The 16,534-nt window shown below is 37.3% G+C and overlaps 1 protein-coding gene and 1 pseudogene across 4 annotated transcripts in view; one reads left to right on the top strand and one right to left on the bottom strand.

The window, feature by feature from the left end:
- Positions 1-16,534, top strand: part of LOC121492842 (rho GTPase-activating protein 20-like) — a 549,286-nt gene that overhangs the window by 61,283 nt on the left and 471,469 nt on the right. The gene's annotated exons all lie outside the window — the stretch shown is intronic.
- Positions 12,995-16,534, bottom strand: part of LOC121492607 — a 40,349-nt pseudogene continuing 36,809 nt past the window's right edge.

Consider the following 16,534-nt stretch of genomic DNA (forward strand, 5'->3'; position numbering starts at 1 on the left):
ATAAAACATGCACATACATAGCATTTCAGATTTCATTTTACCTTCACCAAAATTATATTCTCATTAAAATGACCTAAATCGGGATCCCTGAGTGGCGCAGCGGTTTGGCGCCTGCCTTTGGCCCAGGGCGCGATCCTGGAGACCCGGGATCGAATCCCACGTCGGGCTCCCGGTGCATGGAGCCTGCTTCTCCCTCTGCCTGTGTCTCTGCCTCTCTCTCTATCTCTCTGTGACTATCATAAATAAATAAAGAAAAAAAAATTAAAATGACCTAAATCTTTTGAATTAAAATAACAAGAGTTTCTTATAATATTCAATATTCGTGTGATATTAGTAATATATATATGTTAACTCTAGCATAATAACATTTGCATAATAGGAATCCCAGAAGAAAGAGAAGAGGGGGTAGAAAATGTATTTGAAGATATAATAGCTGGGATCCCTGGGTGGCGCAGCGGTTTGGCGCCTGCCTTTGGCCCGGGGCCCGATCCTGGAGACCCGGGTTCGACTCCCACTTCAGGCTCCCTGCATGGAGCCTGCTTCTCCCTCTGCCTGTGTCTCTGCCTGTGTCTCTGCCTCTCTGTCTCTCTGTGTGACTATCATGAATAAATAAAATCTTAAAAAAACCAAACCTTTAAAAAAAAAAAAAGGATATAATAGCTGAAAGCTTCCCAAATCTGAGGAAGGAAACAGAAACCCAGATTTAAGAGGTACAGAGCGCCCCCAACAAAATCAACCCAAGGAGGTCCACACCAGACACACAGCAATTAAAAAAGGCAAAATGTAGTGGGAAAAAGAATTTTAAAAGCAGCAAGAGGGATCCCTGGGTGGCGCAGCGGTTTGGCGCCTGCCTTTGGCCCAGGGCGCGATCCTGGAGACCCGGGATCGAATCCCACGTCGGGCTCCCGGTGCATGGAGCCTGCTTCTCCCTCTGCCTGTGTCTCTGCCTCTCTCTCTCTCTCTGTGACTATCATAAATAAAAATAAAAAAAATAAAAATAAAAAAAATAAAAGCAGCAAGAGAAAAGAAAATAGTCACAAACAAGGGAAACCCCATAACACTATAAGCTGATTTTAGTGAAAATTTTGTGGTCCAGAAGGGAGTGACAATATATATATTAAGTGCTGAAAAAAACATCTGCAACCACGAATATTCTAACCAACAAGGCTATCATTCAGAATAAAAAGAGAGAAATAGTTTCCCAAACAAAAGTTAAGGGAATTCATCACAGCTAAACCAACCTTACAAGGAATGTTAAAGGGGAGGCTTTGAGTGAAAAAGAAAGACCATAAGCAGGAGTAAGAAAAGAAAGAAGCAAAAAGCAGTGAGTCTACAAAAACTAGTCAAGGAATTCATGAAATAAAAAGATGTAAAAATATGTCACCATACACATAAAATGTTTTGGAGAGAGTAAAAATTAAGTGCTTTTAGAATGGATTCAAACTCAAGGGGACCATCAACTTAATATAGGCTGCTTTTTGCATAAGATGTTATACGTAAACCTGATGGTAACCACAAATCAAAAACTGGCAACATATATGCAAAAAATAAAGAGAAATGAATCCAAGTAATCCACTAAAGAAATCAGCAAACTGTGAGAGAAGAGAAGTATGTTCTCTCTGTACCTACTTTGTTGAGGGTTTTTATCATGAGTGTATGTTGTACTCTGTCAAACACATTGCATCTACTGAAATTATTATTATTATTTTTTAAAGATTTTTATTTATTTATTTATTTATTTATTTATTTATTTATTTATTTATTTATGAGAGACACAGAGAGAAAGAGAGAGGCAGAGAGACAGGCAGAGGGAGAAGCGGGCTCCATGCAGGGAGCCCAATGTGGGACTTGATCCTGGGTCTTTAGGACCACGCCTTAGGCTGAAGGTGGCTCTAAACCGCTGAGCCACCCGGGCTGCCCTATTATTTTTTTAAAGATTTTTTATTTATTTATTTATTCATGAGAGACACAGAGAGAGAGAGATGCAGAGGCACAGGCAGAGGGAGAAGCAGGCTCCATGCAAGGAGCCTGACATACGACTCGACCCCAGGTCTCCAGCATCATGCCCTGGGCTGAAGGCAGCGCTAAGCTGCTGAGCCACCCAGGCTGCCCTCTACTGAAATTATTACATAGGTTTTATCCTTTCTTTTATTGATGTGATGTATGGTATTGATTGACATGTGAATATTAAACCACCACTGCATCCCAGGAATAATATCCTACTTGATTATGGTGAATGATTTTTTAATGTACTGTTGGATTCTGTTTGCTAATATTTTGTTAAGGATTTTGGCATCTATATTCATCAGAAACAATGAATGGCCTGTAGTTCTCTTTCTTTTTCTTTTTCTTTCTTTCTTTACTTTTCTTTTTTTCTTTCTTTTTTTTTTTTTTTTTTGGTAGTGTCTTTATCTGGTTTTGGTAGTAGGTTAATAATGGCCTCATAAAATGAACTTGGAAGCTTTTCTTCCTTTCTTTTTTGGAACAGTTTGAGAAGAACAGGTATTAAGTCTTTAAATGTTTGATAGAATTTGCCTGTGAAGCCATCTGGCCCTGGGCTTTTACTCAAACCCAGACCTTTTACCAAAGTCCTTGCTCTTAACCTGTATCATATACATAGACAAGAATATGCTGTGGATAGCAAGATATAAATGTTGTGAGACAGAAGAATATTCAAGCTTCACCCTTCACATTCATATCTTCATCCAAGTCCATTATACTTAAATGAAAAGTCCCCATTTCACATATTTGAGGATCTTCGGGGGCTTCTTATCAGTAAAATTTTCCTACAATGGTGGAGGTTTTTTTTTTTAATCAAAAGAAGAAAAGAAGTTAGAAATGGAAATGATAGTGAGTAGTTTTCCCTCTCTGTCTAGACAAACGCATTTCTCTTAACAGCTCTCTTGAATCTTGGTGAAGATAGAGACTTAGAATGAGTAAAACTGGTACTCTTCCCAACACCTGCTCTCACTGTATGAGGACTAGGGATAATCAGAGAAGTAGATCTTAATATGCATCACATGCTTCACTAGAATGGCATTGTTCCAGACAAATAAATTACTTGACTACAGAAGGGGCAGTTATATTGAAATTTCAACTAAACAGTAACAACGATAATGGGAAAAAATAACAATATTAATAACTATGGATTTGTGGGCTTACTAAATTGTTCAGAAATGTGAGGTCCACAACTCTGATGTGTCTGCTGTCTAATGCTTGATTTGTGGTATAGATCAAAAACTTTTCCCTGGGCGGCTCAGTTGGTTAAGCATCTGCCTTTGGCTCAGGTCATGATCCCAAGACCCTGGGATGGAGCCCCACATCAGGCTCTCTGCTCAGTGGGGAACCTGTTTCTCTCTCTCCCCCTGCTTACCACTCCCCCAATTTGTGCTCTGTCTCTGTGTCAAATAAGTAAATAAAATCTTTTAAAAATATTTTCCCGGAGGATCCCTGGGTGGCTCAGTGGTTTAGCGCCTGCCTTTGGCCCAGGGCATGATCCTGGAGACTCCAGGATCGAGTTCCACATCAGGTTCCCTGCATGGAGCCTGCTTCTCCCTCTGCCTGTGTCTCTGCTTCTCTCTCTCTCTGTCTCTCATGAATAAATAAATAAATCTTAAAAAAAAAAAACAACTTTTCCCTGAAAGATCATGTGAAATTCACATACAGTGAAATTCACAGAACCCAATTTTTTATTGTCCTTTTGGTCAGGGACTAATTGCCATATTAAAATCACCCTCTGTCAGATATTTTTTTTTTCTAATGTATATTGGTTTCTTATTTAATCAGACTTACACATTTTATTTCCATTGAATATGGAATTCTAATTCCTTATTATTTAACCTTAACTCAAATCTTACCCTCTCTTTTAATAAATTAGGAATACTAGTAAAATATTATTTCTAATTATCAGTTAGTACATTCCTCTCTCTTCTTTCATCTGACAGGTGAGACATACAATCACTCAATTTTCATGCAAAGATATATGATGATGTAATACAGATTTTACAGAATACTGTGTATGTTATTTCTATTACATAATTCATTTTAGTGTTTCCATCCATCAAAACATAGCATTCATATGAAATTTCTCTAATAATTTTTTGCCTCTTATGTACAGACATATATAAATGAAGTAACTGTCTTACAACATGTAATAGGTTGACTTATTTATTTGTATGTGAGGATTTATACAGTGATTTGTCTCCAAAGAGCAACTGAAATAATTTTTAAAAATGGAAAACATAAAAATTTTAATGTGAAGACTACAGGGAAGGTTTTAATTAAGGAGAAGCCTGACATATTTTCCTGATCATGACAACACAGACACTGTTAAATTTCTTTGCCAGGACAATGAGAAAAAAGATAGGAAGGTGCTTCTATAAAGTCATTGTTATTATTACTCAAGTCAATGAGCTGTTAAGTACAAGCTTAATTATGACCTATGTTCATCATCTTGATACTTAATAATGCACCAGATGCACTTTTCCTGCTTTGTCAATTGCCTGATCTATCAGTTGACTGAGTGTTCCCTGCCAAATGTGACTGTCTTCAATCTCCAGAGGAGATGGTTGGTTAACCCACATCTAGACTTCATCATTTTCTTCTCAAAATATTTTGTTCCCTGAGACAGGTTCCATCGGAAATTAGGTCGGAAATTTATTGTTTACTCACCACATCTTAGGTCAGAAGAAACAAAGGACACAATATCTCATCTTGATAAATGATTAAAAAAACAAATAATCCAGTTAAGAAATGGACCAGAAGACATGAACAGACATTTTTCTAAAAGAAGATATCCAGATGGCTAACGGACACATGAAAAGATGACTCAAATTGAATAAAAAATTGTATTTTTTTAAGATAGAGATTATAAAAAGGAGTAATTTTCATCCTACAACATAGAATATAAAGAAGCTAGCTAATCAAAATCAGGCTCTTTACTAATGTAAAAGTGATACAAACAATATTAAACATAAGAGTTTGATTCTTGGAGAAACACTTATAGAAAAACAAAAACGTATGAATAAAATGTATAAAAAGTAACCACGGAAATTTAAAATATTAATAGAATATAAAAACAAATGGTTAGCCTGTACTGTGGAATGGTAAATGGACTGAACAAAATATTATGTTCCATTTTCACCTTAGCTACACTCATCAAATTGTGCAAAATGCTGGCCTATGTTAGATGTTCCCATTTGTAAAAAAAAAAATAAAAAAAAAAGAAGTCAGCCAAGTTACCATTTGCCTTTCATCACTGTCTTAAATCTTGGAAGTTTAGATTTCAGAAGACCAAAAAGTACTCCATTTGGAATTATAAAGCATTATGAAACCAACTCCATTACCTAGGAAAATAAAAGCTAATGTGACAATTGCCTACCTGTGCCAAATGACTACAGGTGCCTTAATTTCACTCAATTTATGTTTAGGACCTCTCAGCTGCTATTTCTCAAGAGTTGCTGAGAAACAGTTTTTACTAAATCTACAGAGCATTTTTAAAAAGGTGTAATTTTCTTCCTACAACATAGAATATAAAGAAGCTAGCTAATCAAAATCAGGCTCTTTACTAATGTAAAAGTGATACAAACAATATTAAACATAAGAAGTTTTATTCTTGGAGAAACACTTATAGAAAAACAAAAACGTATGAATAAAATGTATAAAAAGTAACCACGGAAATTTAAAATATTAATAGAATATAAAAACAAATGGGTTAGCCTGTACTGTGGAATGGTAAATGGACTGAACAAAATATTATGTTCCATTTTCTCTTATCTACACTCATCAAATTGTGCAAAATGCTGGCCTATGTTAGATGTTCCCATTTGTAAAAAAAAAAAAAAAAAAAAAGACTTCACACTTTTCAATGCCCTTTCTTCCTTCTTTTCTTTTTGATAGGCACAAAGCTTCATATATATAATTTGCTTATTTTTCTGTTAATGGTTTCTACACATCAGTGTAAAACTGTAATGATTTGATCTTTTTTAAAGGTACTGCTTTTTGAAAGAACTTTTAAAGAAAAATTTTCATTTGTTTATGAGGGAGCTGGCACAAGAAGTTTAGAAAGATTAGGCATACTTTATTCAACGGATTGACATGATTTTATTTCTCTTCTGATACACTGAGGTATGAGCCATTTAAACACTCAAATGGGGGTGAGCCTATGGATGGTACAATGACAAATACCTTTTTTTAAAAAGAATTGGATTTCTATTTGCCAACATATAGCATAACACCCAGTGCTCATCCCATCAAGTGCCCCCCTCAGTACCCATCACCCAGTCACCCCCACCCCCCGCCCACCTCCCTTTCTACCACCCCTTGTTTGTTTCCCAATTAGGAGTCTCTCATGTTCTGTCTCCCTTCCTGATATTTCCCACTCATTTTTTCTCCTTTCCCCCTTATTCCCTTTCACTATTTTTTATATTCCCCAAATGAATGAGAACATATGTTTGTCCTTCTCCGATTAACTTATTTCACTCAGCATAATACCCTCCTTTTTTTTTTTTTTATTTATGATAGTCACAGAGAGAGAAAGAGAGAGAGAGAGAGAGAGAGAGAGAGGCAGAGGGAGAAGCAGGCTCCATGCACCGGGAGCCCAATGTGGGATTCCATTCCGGGTCTCCAGGATCGCGCCCTGGGCCAAAGGCAGGCGCCAAACCGCTGCGCCACCCAGGGATCCCAATACCCTCCTTTTTCTTTTTTTTTTTTTAATTTTTATTTATTTATGATAGGCACACAGTAAGAGAGAGAGAGGCAGAGACACAGGCAGAGGGAGAAGCAGGCTCCATGCACCGGGAGCCCGATGTGGGACTCGATCCCGGGTATCCAGGATCGTGCCCTGGGCCAAAGGCAGGCGCCAAACGGCTGCGCCACCCAGGGATCCCCCAATACCCTCCTTTTTAAACAAAAAACTCAGTAGTGCTTAGCTTTGAGAGGAGAGTACCAACCTAAAAGCAGAACCTAAATTCCTTTTTTAGCATATGCATTAGGAAGTGATTGTACATCAAGCCCTGTAGAGTCCACTTTCATGGCCCTGTCATTATAAATATGCTGTGTATGGTTTCTCTTCTTAAAGGGCTTAAATATATGACACACGTAACTTTTCTGTCAGCACAGTCCCACTCATGTCATCTCCCTCCCACTAAATACTTCAATAAGGTTAATTTTTACTGCATTTGAGAATGTTGGCACTTTGTATCCATATGATGTTAGTTTTGTAGAATATTAGGTTCTTTTACATTCTCTTTAGTGAAATGCAGAAGGAGATAGAAGTGGCAAACATCTTTTCCAAAACTGGATTCAAGTTCAACTGTATTTTAATACTTATCAAAGAATCTTGGAAACTTACCAAGATCTACTTGTATGAAAGGACCTTGATTTTCTCTGTTGAGGATCTATCAGATAAGTCTGATTTGGATTCAAATACATTTTGCAAAAAAAAAAAAAAAAATACATTTTGCAAGTGAATATTTGCAAATGTTAATAATTCCATAAAATGTAGTTGTACCAGATATGCAAGTAATTTTTAGCAAGATCTCTTTAGCAATTCACTTTGATAGAACTATCATAATATTAATAATTTGGTTTCAACACTTTCAGGTTTAATAGCATTTATCTTAATAGCTACAGCTTTGACCATACTGGAAAGACTGAGTGAATATTGATTAAAAAAAAATGTTAGAAACTACCACTGTTCTGTAAAAAAATGTAACTTGTTTTAGATATATTTTGCATGTGCATAAAATGCTTCACCCGTCCCCTTTTTGTCCCATTGTTTTACTCATAGGGATGCCTGGGTATTTGTTTATGCATGTAAATATTAAGAATTATACCTGCATTGGAATTTTGTTTGAAAACATTCATCAGGTATCAATTACTTTCTATAAACATTTTACATGTAGTTTTTCTTTGATTAATTGATTTTTCATACCCATGTTTACACTGTTTTTGCAGTCATAAATCAAATTAGGATTTCTCCATTCAAATTTTGTAGTTTTGCTGTGTGTAGTATTTACTGTCAATTTAAACTTTTAAATTTGTTTTATTATTATTTACTGTAAATCCTCACATATAATTAAGAATTTCCATATTTGTGCAGGATAAATTTACTGTAATAGTACTTAATCAGCCTACTTATTTTATTTTGTCTTATTTTGTTTTTATTTTTTGAGAGAGAGAGAGAGAGAGAACAGGGGAGGGGCAAAGGGAGAGGGAGAGAGAGCATCCCAAGCCCCAACATGGGGTTCAATCTCACAACCCTGAGATCCTGATCTGAGCTGAAATCAGGAGTCAGATACTTAACCCACTCAGCCACCTGTGCAGCCCCAAACCTACCTATTTTATTTTATTTTTATTTTTTAAAAATATTTTATTTATTTGAGAGAGAGAGAGAGAGAGAGGCAGAGACACAGGCAGAGGGAGAAGCAGGCTCCATGCAGAGAACCTGACCTGGGACTCGATCCCAGATCTCCAGGATCACATTCTGGGCTGAAGGTGGCACTAAACTGCTGAGCCACCTGGGCTGCCCAAACTTACCTATTTTAGTATAGACTTTTGAAAAAAATTGTTTTCATAGAGACATGAGATACTGATATGTCTTGATTGAGTCTTTTTAGATCCAATAAAAGAGTAAATAATTTTCCATATAATTAAGTTCACTTTGGATATGAAGTACAAATTTACTTCTGCAGACCAAATCAAGATCAAAACAGCAGGGGTAAAGTACATTCAAGATCACATTACTAAGTACAAGTTGGTATGTGCTCATTCTGTACCCCATTCTGTATGGTTTCAGCTAAGCAACCAGAAGTTTGTTCCCTCTCCCATTATGCATCTTATATTCCATTCAAATTCCTATCAGCCAACTAAAATAATTAGTCAAATATTCAAGGAGTCACCATTTTTGTAACCTATGGGTTACATGAGCTGAATAAATGTGTAAAAGTAGGTAGATTCTAAAGATGTAGAAACAAGTAATTTTCTAAATTAAGGGAATTGTATGTATTTATGACATTAGATATCAGTGTGGAAATACTACATAATCTCAAAACTTTGCAAGCCTTTAAATATAAGCATTTTGGATTTCTTGGTGCTGATTTATACTACCAGTCTATTGGTGCATCTGTGAAAAAAACTGTAAAAAAAGATAAGCTTTATTTTATTTGTGTATTATTTTAAGCAAATTAACAACAAGGATTATAACACACACACACACACACACACACACACACACACACACACACCAGAGATTATTCAAAGGAGTATAGAGTTCAATCAATCAATTGGAAACAGCTGGAGAAGACCTGACACTAAAAGGATCCTTTATAAGGGAATTCTCCCTTCATAGCAAAAAATAGGAGACAGAAAAGCCAGTCTCCTTTCCTGATAGAATAGTCCACAAACCTGTTGTCTCTGAAAGAATGTAGAAACCATTTAGACCAGAATGGAAGAACATTCTATACTCATGGATTAAAAAAACAAATATTATTATTAAAATTTCTATACTACCCTAAGCAACCTATACAGTTAATGCAATCCGTATCAAAATATTATGAGCATTTTTCACAGAGCTAGAACAAACAATCCTAAAATTTGTATGGAACCACAAAAGACCTCCAACAGCCAAAGCAAAGCAAAGCCGGAGGCATCACAATTCTGGGCTTCAAGCTATTTTAGAAAGCTGTAATCATCAAGACTGTGTGATACTGGCACAAAAGGTCAATGGAACAGAAGAGAAAACCCAGAAATGGACCCACAGCTATATGGTCAACTAATATTTGACAAAGCAGGAAAGAATATTTAAAAAGACAAATCTCTTCAACAAATGGTATTGAGAAAACTGGACCACTTTTTTTACACCAAAACAAAAATAAATTCAAAATGGATAAAAGATCTAAATCTGAGACAGGAAATCAAACAAGAGAACAGAGACAGCAACCTCTTTGACCTCAACTGTAGCAACTTCTTACCAGATACATCTCTAGTCAAGGGAAACAAAAGCAAAAATGAACTATTGGGACTTCATCAAAATAAAAAGTTTCTGCTTTTTAACAAGGAAACAATCAACAGGGCAGCCTGGGTGGTTTAGTGCTGGCCTTCGGCCCGTGGTGATCCTGGAGACCCGGGATCGAGTCCCATGTCAGGCTCCCTGCATGGAGCCTGCTTCTCCCCCTACCTGTGTCTGTGCCTCTCTCTCTCTCTCTCTCTCTCTCTCTCTCTCTCTCTCTGTGTGTGTGTGTGTGTGTGTGTGTGCCTTTCATGAATAAATAAAAAAATCTTAAAAAAAAGGAAACAACAAAACTAAAAGGCAGCCTACAGAATGGGAAAAGATATTTACAAATGACATACCAGATAAAGGGTTAGTGTCCAAAATCTATAAAGAACTTATCAAACTCAACCCCCCCCCCCCAAAAAAAAACAAATAATCCAGTTAAGAAATGGACAGAAGACATGAACAGACATTTTTCTAAAAGAAGATATCCAGATGGCTAACGGACACATGAAAAGATGCTCAACATATTCATCCTCAGGGAAATACAAATCAAAACCATAATGAGACACCACCTCACACCTGTCAGAATGGCTAAGATTAATAACACAGGAAACAGAAGATGTTGGCGAGGATTCAGAAAAAGGGGAACTCTTCTACCTTGTTGGAGGGAATGCAAACTGATGCAACCACTCTAGGAAACAGTATTGGGGGTTCCTGAAAAAGTTAAAAATAGCACTATCCTATGATCCAGCAACTACACTACTAGGTATTTAACCAAAGGATACCAAAAAAAAAAAAAAAAACTGATTTGAAGGAGCACATGAGCCCCAGTGTTCTTAGCAACATTATCAGCAATAGCCAAATTGTATAAAGGGCCAAAATGTCCATCAAATGATGGATGGACAAAGAAGATATAGTGTGACTTGACGGAATGAGCACTGGGTGTTATACTGTATGTTAGCAAATCAAACTCCAATAAAAAATATACAAAAAAGAAATAGTGCATGTGTGTGTATAGTGTGTATATATGTACAATGGAATATTACTCAGCCATCAAAAAGAGTGAGATCTTGCCATCTGCAACAATGTGGATAGAGCTAGAGTGTAGTATTTTAGGTGAACTAAGTCAAAGAAAGACAAATACCATACGATTTCACTCATATGTGGGATTCAAGAAACAAAACAGATGAACATAGAAGGGAAAGAAAAAGAGAGAGGAAAGCAAACCATAAAAGATTCAAATTATAGAGAACAAACTGAGGGTTGATGGAGGGCAGTGGGTGGGGCACGGGCTAAATGGATGATGGGTATCAAGGATGAGCAATGAGTGTTATACCTAAGTGATGAATCACTAAATTCTACACCTAAAACCAATTTTACCATATATGTTAACTAACTAGAATGTAAATAAAAACTTGAAAAAAATCAGTAATGTAATTCTTCACATAGAAAAAACATCTAAAAAAAAGAAAAATTCTATCTGCATTTTAAGTCTGGTCATGATAAAAAAATGCCATAAATAATTATGGAACTGGAAAAATTATGTAAAGCAATTGTTTTCAGGCATTGGACAACAACAACAACAAAATGGATATAGTCCTTCAGAGAAAAGATATGCATGAGGTAAGCTATATATTCACTCTGATTTTCTCCTGGGAAGTCTTCTTTCCACAATGAAGTGGAGGGAAGTAGAGTTCAAAAAGAAAGCAGCAATCATGCAGGTTGAAGGAAGCAAATCAGTGCTTGGGGCTGCCACACTAACTGGAAGGTACCAGACAGGAGAAAGATGTTCAGAGAAGGAATATCAGAAATCAACGTAGCCACTAGAAAGAGTTTGTGCCAAATACTATTTTATGCTATGTACAGAGCAACATTTTACAAGGACTAGAGTAGAACAGTTACTGGGTAACTGTGAGTTGAATGACTCTGAAGATAACACAGTGCTGGAAAAAATGAATTTCAACTATCCACAATGGAGAGAACTGGTTGACTATATTGGGCATTCAGCTGAAAGCCTAGAAGCATATACTTCAGGAGGGTTACACTAAGGCCATTTTAATCCAACTAAAAACAGTCTTAAACCAACCTCAACAGGATCAAGCTGATCCTATAATAAATTTTTTTTTTTTTTAAATTTTTTATTTATTTATGATAGTCACAGAGAGAGAGAGAGAGGCAGAGACACAGGCGGAGGGAGAAGCAGGCTCCATGCACCGGGAGCCTGATGTGGGATTCGATCCCGGGTCTCCAGGATCGCGCCCTGGGCCAAAGGCAGGCGCCAAACCGCTGCGCCACCCAGGGATCCCAGATCCTATAATAAATTAACTGCCCACTGGTATGATTTTTACAGGAAGAAAAGAAATCTAGATTCTCAGTAACATGACATCCACAATTCCCTGCAGATTATCAAAAATTACTAGATGTGTATTGACCCAAGAAAATATGACATCTAACTATGAAAACAACAGATGAAAGACACAATCTCACAGATGACCTAGACTTTGGAATTGGCAAATAAAGTCTCTAAAAGAGTTATTATAAATGGATGAAGAGATAAAGATGTGTACATTTCAAGATAGTGAAGGGTCAATCATCAAGAAATCAGGATGCTCTTTTATATGCATGTAGTAACTGAATTTCAAAGTACAGGAAGAAAAAACTGACAGAATTAAAGAGAAGCACCGACAAATCCACATGTATAGTTAGATACTATAACACTTTTGGCTTAGTAATTGATAAAATAACTAAACTGAAAAATCACAAAGAATATAAAAAATTTAATAACATTATCAATGAATTTAATCTAATTTCCATTTATGGAATACTATACTCAGCACCTAGAGAATACATAGTCTTTTAAAGTGGATATGTAACATTCACCAAGACAGATCATGTACTGGGCAAAAAGAATGAAGTCTCAACAAATATATTAGAATTGAAATCATCTAGAGTATGTTCTCTGACCATAATAAAATTAAATTAAAAAAAATTTTGTTCTGATTCAGGCACTTTCAAGATCATAGTTTATTTATTACTTCAGATAAAAAGATAGTATACATATTAGGGAATCCCTTAAAATACAATTCTAAAGTTATAACACCATCTAGTACTTTTGCACTGAATGTTAACCAAAGAAATCTCTAAACACCTGAAAGCCCCACTATTAACATAAACTATGGTAATAAAAAATTTGACATTTAATTTGTTCAATATATAGGATTTACATTATAAAACCAATGCTGATACCATAAACAGTGATAAAGAAATAGTAAAAAACTTTAAAAAGCAAAGGTTTATATTCTTACAATGTGCTAATCATCATAATTGTATATAAAAATTAAAACATAGCAGAGCTTTCTGTTACAAAATTCTTAATCATCTGAGTTGTAGTCATTACTTGCTAACAATTTACATGCAACATCTGCTAAAATTGACATTTGATATTTTTCCCCCAAGAAAGTATAAGTAGATAAATGACATTTAAAAGCAGACATTAATTTACTTGTGGACAGAAAAAGAAAAAAACTGTACTCAAGATTAGTACTGGTCACAAGCCTCTTCCCTACAGAAATGATAAAAAAACAGTCAAGACCAAAAATAATTCCAAAAGGAGATGCATAGGCAAAGAGTACCACGATTGGCACAGCTCAAAAACTCTTGGGACCAAACAGATCTTTTCTCTTTCCTTCAATGATGGGAGGTCTGTTTTGTCAGCAAACAATATTGACGGAAGCAAGTGAGGGGCACCAGGTGTACAACTAATTAAATCTTGCAAAATACTAAGATGGAGGCAGGAGTGGCCAGAAGGGGCAACTTATATATAATTCAAACTATATACAGCATAACTGGAATGCAGCCGATCCCAAACTGGCTTTGTGAAACAATTGGACCTTTATGATTTAATAGTTAAAATTACAAGTGTAATAATACAATAGATTTACATGGGAAACAAAATTCAAGGGGCATTTTATATTATTTACTGTGTTGTCTCAATTTAAAAATAATTTTGCTAAGTATACATCTCAACTGAGGTCTATGAATAAAATGTCCTAATAGATACAGATATTTACCTGTGGTGAGTTAAAGGCCTTTTTGTGACTTCTGTCTGAATTATAGGCAGAATGCTAGATGTACATGCACATGTGGGAAAACTCAACCTGAGTTAATCCAAAAGATGTGCATGTGAGGAGACCGGAGTTATTTGAAAGCCAAAGCATACCAGAAACCCAAGACAGGTGAACAGTGAGGATGGCAACAAGGAACGAATTGCCAATATGGCAGTAAAACTTTTTTTTTTTTTAAACAGAAAGAGGAAGGCCTCTCGTACCAGCAGAATCCTGCATACATACAAAAAAGAAAAAGCCATCCACCATTTCATAAAACAGAAGCTAATCATAGTGTGGAAAATACAAATTGCAGAAAGCCAGAAGTCAATAGAAGGAAAACTACTGGTTTACATGAGAGAAAGGGACTTCACTGCGAGCCGTTACTTGGTGAGCGCTGCCACCGCTGCCCACGGGACCTCGACGCTGTTGGCCTTCACCTTCCACGTCAGGTCTGAGTCAGGCAGCTGCCGCACGCTCTTGGTGGCCGACTCGCTCCGCTCTCCAGAGGGGGGGCGAAGGCATCCTCCAGGAGGATGTGGAGGCCTGCGCCCGGGGAAGGAGGGCCAGCAAGCGCTTGTCCATGCGCTGGGGGTCACTCACCCGTTTGTCGAGAACAGCTTCCTGGACCTTCTTGACGAGGAGGCGCTGCTTGATACTGTTGTTGGTGAGGGGATGTGCCGTCATGTCAGAAAGTGGGCGGTTCTGTGTCTGTGGTCCACAGGCCCTTCTCCACCAGGTCCTTAGCGAGCCGTTCCCCGCGTCTCCCAATTGATAACGCAGTTTTAGTGGATTCCAGGTCTCAGCACTCAGTGATTCAGTCCCGCTGTGGGCCGTTTCTGGAGGCTGAGTGTCCCGACACGTTTTAGAGCTCCACCAGAACACCCCTGCGGAGCAGCTGACTTGCAGGGCCCCTTCCTCGCTACCAGGCTCTCGCGTCTCATTGCACAGCCTCCAGGTGGGACCTTCCTCTCAGTTAACAGGCAGCCACGTCACCCAGATGATTCAGTCGTTCCAAAACGACGTGTAACCCTCTGGGTCCTTGAGGCCCAGCAGGAGCACCTCCTCCCGCAGGGTCAGCCAGGTCTCCTGGGAGTCGCCCTTGTTGTTGTCGTCCTGCTCGCCGCCGCCCGCCACCCGCTCCAGGCGGCGGCGCTGCGGAGGCCTCGGTGCGCTGCTGCTCCGGCCGGAGCTGCGGGGGTCAGCGAGGTCATGGCTCCCGCCCGGACGCCGCGCCAGGAGGGCCGGGGCCGCTGGACCTGCGGGAGGAAATGGATAGCTCTATATTAGAAGAGAAGGCTGCAGGCTATAAAAAGAAGCCTGAACATTTGTTTGCACTTAGCCAATAAACAAAATGGAGAAAATAATAAATATAAAAGCAGAAATCAATGAAATAGGATATAATCCGGGTGCCTGGCTGGCTCAGGTGGTTAAGCGACTGCTTTTGGCTCAGCTCCTGATCCCAGGGTCCTGGGATCAAGTCCTACATAAGGCTCCCTGCTGTTTGGGGAGTCTGCTTCTCCTTCTGCCCTCCCTGGCTCACTGTGACTCCTCTCTCTCACTCTCTCTCCTCTCTCTCTCTCAAATAAATAAATAAAATTTTTTAAAAAAGAAATAGAATACAATCAAATGGTAAAGGTGACCGACAAAGCCAAAGTTGATTCTTTGAAAAGATTAATGAAACTGATAATCCATAACTAAAGTGATCAAAAATAAGAGATGGAGAAACAAATATTAATATCAGGAATACAAGAATGTATCACCAGGGAAACTGCAGACATTAAATATATAATAAGGTAATATTACTTGAAAATTTCTGCCAGAAAACTAGACAACTCAGATTAAATGTAGAAATTCCTTGGTGGGGGAGAACACAAATTGCCAAAAGATGTAAGAAGTTAGAGAATCTGAATGCCCTAATATCTATGTGAGTTTGTAATTGAAAACTTTTCCTTAAAGAAAATTCCAATCTAGACTCTCTGGTAAATTATACTAGCATATCAGGAAGAAATACATTGCTTTACTTTGTTCAGAAAATATAGGAAGAAGGAGAGGCAACAATTTTATAAGGTTAAAAAAGCTTGATACCAAAACCAGGTAAGAACGTAACAATAAATATTTTACAGACCAGTATCTCTCGTGAATATAGATACAAAAACCTATAACAAAGTATTGGTAATTTAAGTCTAGCATTTATAAAAAAGCAAATATATCACAACCAAGTGAATTTTTTAATGGGAAAGCAAGGTTACCTCAACACTAGAAAATCAATTCACATAATTAACCACATAAACATAATAAAAAGAAAAATTATGTGATCATCTCAATAGGTGCAGGAAAAGGATTTGAAAAAAATTCAACACTTAGTCACGATAAAAAAAATTTAACACATTAAGAATATACTGATCAAAGATATTTGTGCAAAACTGCAGCTACA

This window comes from Vulpes lagopus, chromosome 6 (assembly GCF_018345385.1).
Source record: "Vulpes lagopus strain Blue_001 chromosome 6, ASM1834538v1, whole genome shotgun sequence".
Taxonomy (NCBI): Eukaryota; Metazoa; Chordata; class Mammalia; order Carnivora; family Canidae; genus Vulpes; species Vulpes lagopus.